General features: G+C 36.8%; 1 protein-coding gene across 1 annotated transcript in view; it reads left to right on the top strand.

The window, feature by feature from the left end:
• The first annotated feature begins 4,512 nt into the window (after positions 1 to 4,512).
• Positions 4,513 to 6,542, top strand: part of LOC144980875 (uncharacterized) — an 8,095-nt gene continuing 6,065 nt past the window's right edge. Inside the window, exon 1 of the mRNA XM_078928763.1 lies at positions 4,513 to 4,672. The gene's annotated coding sequence lies outside the window, so the exon portion shown is untranslated. The remainder of the gene's footprint in view (positions 4,673 to 6,542) is intronic.

Genomic DNA, 6,542 nt, shown 5'->3' with positions numbered 1-6,542 from the left:
TATATATATATATATATATATATATATATATATATATATATATATATATATATATATTAATATATATATTATATATTATATCATATATATCATATATATATATATATATATATATATATATATATATATATATATATATATATATATATATAACGCTGTAAAGAGCATATGTGTTCTATTTTATGAAGAATAATAGGCTAACCATTAACAAATTGTCCCTGTATTGCATTGTGTTGTAGTTGTAATGGTATCATCCGAGGGACACATAGTTGTTTATTGCATTCGTGAGAGTGAGAGAAACATTCCACGGTATTGGAATACTAAGCCGATAGAGGTTGTGGACTGTAAAAAAAAAAAAAAAAAGAAAAAAGATAAACAAAAATGAATACAAGCAGCTTCAGAAAAGAACAAAATACCAAGCACGGAACGTATCGGTCTCAAAACCCTTCTTCAGCCAACAACAACAACAACAACAACAACAACAACAACAACAACAACAACAAATGAAAACATAAACGTATTACCAGATCGATGGTAAAGAAATTAAATATTCGGCAAGTCCTTTCTGTATAAAAATCTTGGGATGTCAAAATGCTTGGTTAAAAACTCAAAAATCCACCAGCCGGATAGAACAAAAAACAAAAACAACTTGAACTATTATATAGAGCAGTATCAGCGAAACGTGCTCAAGGCGCTGTGCAAGGTATCCTTGGCCAAAAGCAACACTTAACACGTAGGATGAGATATGGCGCATATTTTAGGCGGTGCTCTATTATTTTTGCGTGACAGAGGCAACGCTGAGTACGCTGAGAAAATGTGAGTAAAGAGCCTTTTCCAAGGACTCAACTATGAGCCGAGCAAGGCTCGAACCCAGGACTCTTCCTAACAGAAAGCGAGTGTCATACCACGACAAGACCACATATTATCTGTGGGATCACACGGGTCTTAGGGCACACACAGGCTTGTTTATTGCATTCGTGAGAGAAATATTCCGCAGTATTGTAATATTTAAGCTGCTAGAAGCTGTGGACTGTAAACAATGAGAAACAAAAATGAATATGACAGCTTCAGAAAATAATAAAATACTTAGGTGCCAAACACGGAACGTTTTGGGCTCAAAACCCTTCTTCAACCAACAACAACAACAACAAAAACAAAAAATGAAAACATAAACGTATAATTACCAGATCGACGGTAAAGAAATTAAATATTCGGCATGAGCTTTTATAGTCTGGTTAATACAGTTTAGTGAGAACAACTCACAAACGCGGATGGCAAAAACAATAACAAAGGCCTGAGTGACGTCATCTTCGAACTATCTATAGGTGTATCCACAAAATTTTAGCATCTGAATGTTGCAGATTCTTTTTGGTCACAGTTGAATTATATGATTTTATCGTTTTAAACCTGCAATTATATATATATATATATATATATATATATATATATATATATATATATATATATATATATATATATAATATTATATATATATATATAAATATATATATATATATATATATATATATATATATATATATATATATGTGTGTGTGTGTGTGTGTGTGTGTGTGTGTGTGTACGCCAATCTGTCCTTACAGACTTCATCACTTTTCTGATCGTAAGGATCTGTTGCAGATTTTGAGTTTGAGTTGTAGGTACATAGTTTATTCGACTTTCAGCTACACACTACGAACCGAGCACTACGTATTATTTATAACATAAGTATCACGTGAGTTGCTAATTATAGGATTGTTATTGATGCATCTGACAACGTGCTGAGATATTTGTTAATTAGTTTACACATAAAAAAATAGCATCTCTCTGGTACGTGATACTTTAAAAAATTGTTGAGCAGTAACACTTTATGTACCGTATCCCATGTATAGATAGTTCGAAGTTGACGTCACTCAGGTCTTTGTTATTGTTTTTTGTTTTTTTTTTTGCCATCCGCGTTTATGAGTAGTTCTCACTAAACTGTATTATTCTGCCTATAAACGTTCATGATTGCACACAGTTTTGTGTGTTGGTCCTTTATAATTCTGGATGGCAATGTTATGAGTTTCTTGGCCAAGCGCATACTATCTATAGATAGTTCGACGTCACTCGGGTCTTTGTTATTGTTTTTTTGCCATCCACGTTTATGAGTAATTCTCACTCAACGGTATTATCCAGACTATAAACGTTTAAGGTTACACACAGTTTTGTGTGTTGGTCCGTTATACTTCCGGATGACAATGTTGTGAGTTTTTTATCCAAGCGCATACTCTCTCTGTCATTGGAATTTGCGATTAAGCGGTATCACACTCGCCCTCAGGACAAGTAGGTCCCTGGTTCGGGACCCGTTGTGAGAGCGTAAAGTTGTGTATCTGGTTTTTACGTAATATATCTATGTTTTTATTGTTTTTGCTGTTGACTGAAGGAGGATTTTTGAGCCCGAAACGTTCCGCGTTTTGACATTTTATTCTTTTATTTTTGGGTTTAAAGCTGGTATATTCGTTAAATTCTTTATTGCTTTCTACAGTCCACGTCTTCTAACAAGTATCATAAAACACTTACAATACATTTCTATGCACGAAGGAAAACACACACACACACACACACACACACACACACACACACATGTGTTTGGCTAGAAAACTCGACAAAGTTCGCGAAGTCCCAAGTTTGGGAGTTTATGTAACAGTGAATGACATAATCAGTCGGATGGTGAAAATGTTTGAACAGAGATATTGCCAAGTTTAGTTAGAAGGTCAATTTTTTATCAAAAATGAGCTCTTGTCATAAATGATTAAATCAACCCTTTTTGTACACCTTCGGGAAATATCAAAGCTTAATTTCACATCTAAATATTTTTTACAGCTGGTCCAGTTGAAAAAGTATGACATTTGAGAAAAGTTGTTGGATACCTTTCCTATACATTTTACCATAACTTCATGAAAAATCACCCGATTTACTACAAGTAAAGATTAAAATGCTCTGGTGAGCATATTCTTTCAGAAAATGAAAAAAAAAATGCACATCCAAAATTTTCACCTTCCGACTGAGTATGTCATGCACTGACACATATTTGCCAAGATAAGGGTCATTTTAATCGATCGATATTTGTAGGGCGAGTTTTCTGGCCTATTTTTTTTTTTTTTTTTTGGGGGGGGGGGGGGGGGTTTGTACAAAAGTGCTTATTCATAGCACGGTAGATTTGTAATAACAACTTGGGGCACTTTTATGTTCCTGTACAGATTAGAGCTTAAATTACAAACGAGTGACACATAAACACACACACACACACACACACACATACACATACACACAAACAACACACACATACACACACACAGAGCTTTACAAACACAGAGAGAATAACAAAACACACCCATAGTCTGTAGTTCTCGGGAAAGAAAAAAAAATCGTTCTATTTTTAATTTTGGCCAGAAAACTGTTCCAATAATTCACAGTACATGAATCGAATACAATGCCTCCCCCCCCCCCCCCCCCCCCCACCTCCTTCCCCTCCCCAACTTTTCAAAGCGTCTCAAACCTTCTTTAAAGTCTCTGGTTTAATTCTCTTTTGACAAGTCGTGGGTCACCTTACACCTTAATCGACGTGTACATATATACAGATCTGTACAAAAGTGCTTATTCATAGCACGGTAGATTTGTAATAACAACTTGTGGCACTTTTATGTTACTGTACAGATTAGAGCTTAAATTACAAACGAGTGACACATAAACACACACACACACATACACATACACACAAACAACATACACACACACACACACACACACACACACAGAGCTTTACAAACACAGAGAGAATAACAAAACACACCCTGTAGTTCTCGGGAAAGAAAAAAAATCGTTCTATTTTTAATTTTGGCCGGAAAACTGTTCCAATAATTCACAGTACATGAATCGAATACAATGCCTCCCCCCCCCCCCCCACCTCTTCCCCTCCCAACCTCTTCCCTCCCAATAAGCGTCTCAAACCTTCTTTAAAGTCTCGGGTTTAATTCTCTTTTGACAAGTCGTGGGTCACCTTACACCTTAATCGACGTGTACATATATATACAGATCTGACATCCGAACCCACTTATGGGCCTAGTTTAAAATTGTTATAATGTACAACATTTTGTTTCATTTTTTTTTTAGATTTCCATTATAACAATGGGCCCATAAGGAATTGGGTTATCAGACCTGAAAATAAGTGCACGTCGACCTTAATCGATCGATATTTATTTAAAATGAATGTATCTTTTCTGGCCAAAATAAATATAAAGCTTCTGGCCAGTGTATAAGAAGACAAAGAGGAATACGATATTTTATTCTCAGGCCCCTATGTCCAGTTGAGGTCAAGCCATCAGCCAGCCTGTCATATTATGTCCAGGCTATAACAAAACCACAGACATAATGTATGAGTAGGTATAGAGGTATAAAACGCGGCCGTTGTCCGTCTGAACATCAAATTCTGACAAAAAACACATGTGGGAGACCATAGGACAGTGGATATTCGGGGAGGAGACGTAGAGATAAATAATAATAATAATATGTAAGGACTAACTAATAGTCCTACAACTCGTGATTTCGTGGGAAAAAAAAGAATCAATTCATTTTGGTTCGATTATTTCGTTTGTTTTGAAGTCACTATTCTGAGAGCCGAATAAAAAAAAATGTAAGTAGCCCTTCAGAGCTATCTGATTTGATTGACCTCCAAATTGTGTGATTTATTTATAAAATAAAATAAAAATTGAAATTATGCCTTTTGCCTCCACGATGTCATAAGATATCGCCGCCTAGGCATTCCACGAAGGAATATAGATAACTCATCAAACAAGATGTCTGATGTCAACAGGAATCACCCATGTTGTCCAAGTGAACACATTGAGGGTTAATAATCTTGCTCAAGGAAAAAAAAAACGAAAGTGCCTGAAGCGGGACTCGAACCCAGGTCATCCGGGTCACAGTGCAATGCCTTAACCACTCGGCCACTTCGCCCCCATTTATAAAATAAAAAAAATAAAAAACAACAAAAACCTGGAAAATATTTGTATAAAGCAGGGTCAGACAAATCATAAGAAAAAAAAAATACAAGACAAGATCATCCCCAAAAAAACAGCCTATCTCGGCTGGAGTTCGAACCTTAGACCTACTGATTACTACGGCATTATTTCATACCCTACTTTTCACATTTTTTTTCATCTGATACCAGTGTCTGCTCCGTATTTTTTCACTTATTTACGAAATCTGTCGCAGAAACGCAGACGGACAAACCAAATCCTTTTTTTTTAGCTTGGGCGACCGAAGAGTTTCTGGAATGACAGAATCTATGAAGGACAACAGACAAGGCCGAAAGGACTCTGCTGACCCGATGACGTCTTCGCCAAACAAGCAGCTTCGAATTGCGTCGTGGAACGTTCGCACCGTGTATGAAGGCCACGAGGAACATGGAGAAGAATTAAAGAAGCTGATATACAGAGAAGATAAGACATGGAATGAGATTTTTTTAAAAAGTTAGCCCAGGATAGAGAAGGATGGAAACTGTTAGTCTGTGGCCTCCCTGACCCAGGGGGTGAAAAGGCAATGATGATGATGATGATGTGGTCTAGAGGTATGGCACTCGCCTTAGGATTGGAATGTTACTAGTTCGAGTCCCGCTCTGAGCAATGCATAGTTGAGTCTATGGAATAGGCTCTTTACTCACATTCTCACACAGTACTCAGGTGCAAAATGAGTACTTGGCCATTAACAGCATTGTCTCTGTCGGAAGAGACTGTAATATCGCCACATAGGGTCATGTCTCGTCCTTCATGTTAAGTGTTGCTGTTAGCTAGGGTCAGAGCATGCTTAGTATATTGCCCTAGTATATAAAAGTTGAATTTTTTAAATAACTTAAATAAATTGCACAATAAAGCCTTATATAACTTTTGGCTAAGAGATATCTAAGAATCTTACTTTGGGGGATGGAATAAAGGTATTCTTTAATGTCTTTTGACTTACTAAACTTGTTATTGTGCGGCTATGTGGTCTTGGGGTATGACACTCGCTTTCGGATCGGAAGGTCCTGGGTTCGAGCCTTGCGCTCGGCGCATAGTTGAGTCCTTGGAAAAGGCTCTTTACTCACTTTCTCTCACCGTACTTAGGTGTAAAATGAGTACCTGGCCGTTAACAGCGTTGTCTTTGTCCGCAAAATTGTAATATCGCCTTAACAGGCGGCACGTCCCGTCCTACATGTTAAATGTTGCTGTTGAACAGGGACCCCTTGTAAAGCGCTTTGAGCACATTTAGTGGATATTGCGCGATATAAAGCTCAATTTTTTTTATTTTTTTTTCATATCGCAATTACATAAACTCGCAAGCTTATGGTGTTTTACATTGGCGTGACAAAGACCCCCCTCCCCCCCCCCCCCCCCCCCCCCCCAATAATAAAAAAAAACAGCAAACAAACTCAACTTCCTTTAATAAATTAAAGAATGCTATATTCTCGGCTTTAAAAATATAACATGATTAATATTAAGGTGAATTATTAAAAGTTTTAGACTGCC

The sequence above is a fragment of the Berghia stephanieae genome, chromosome 10 (genome assembly GCF_034508935.2).
Source record: "Berghia stephanieae isolate SIO BIC M18660-M18661 chromosome 10, UCSD_Bste_1.3, whole genome shotgun sequence".
Lineage (NCBI taxonomy): Eukaryota > Metazoa > Mollusca > Gastropoda > Nudibranchia > Aeolidiidae > Berghia > Berghia stephanieae.
This window is presented reverse-complemented; position numbering and strand designations above follow the sequence as displayed.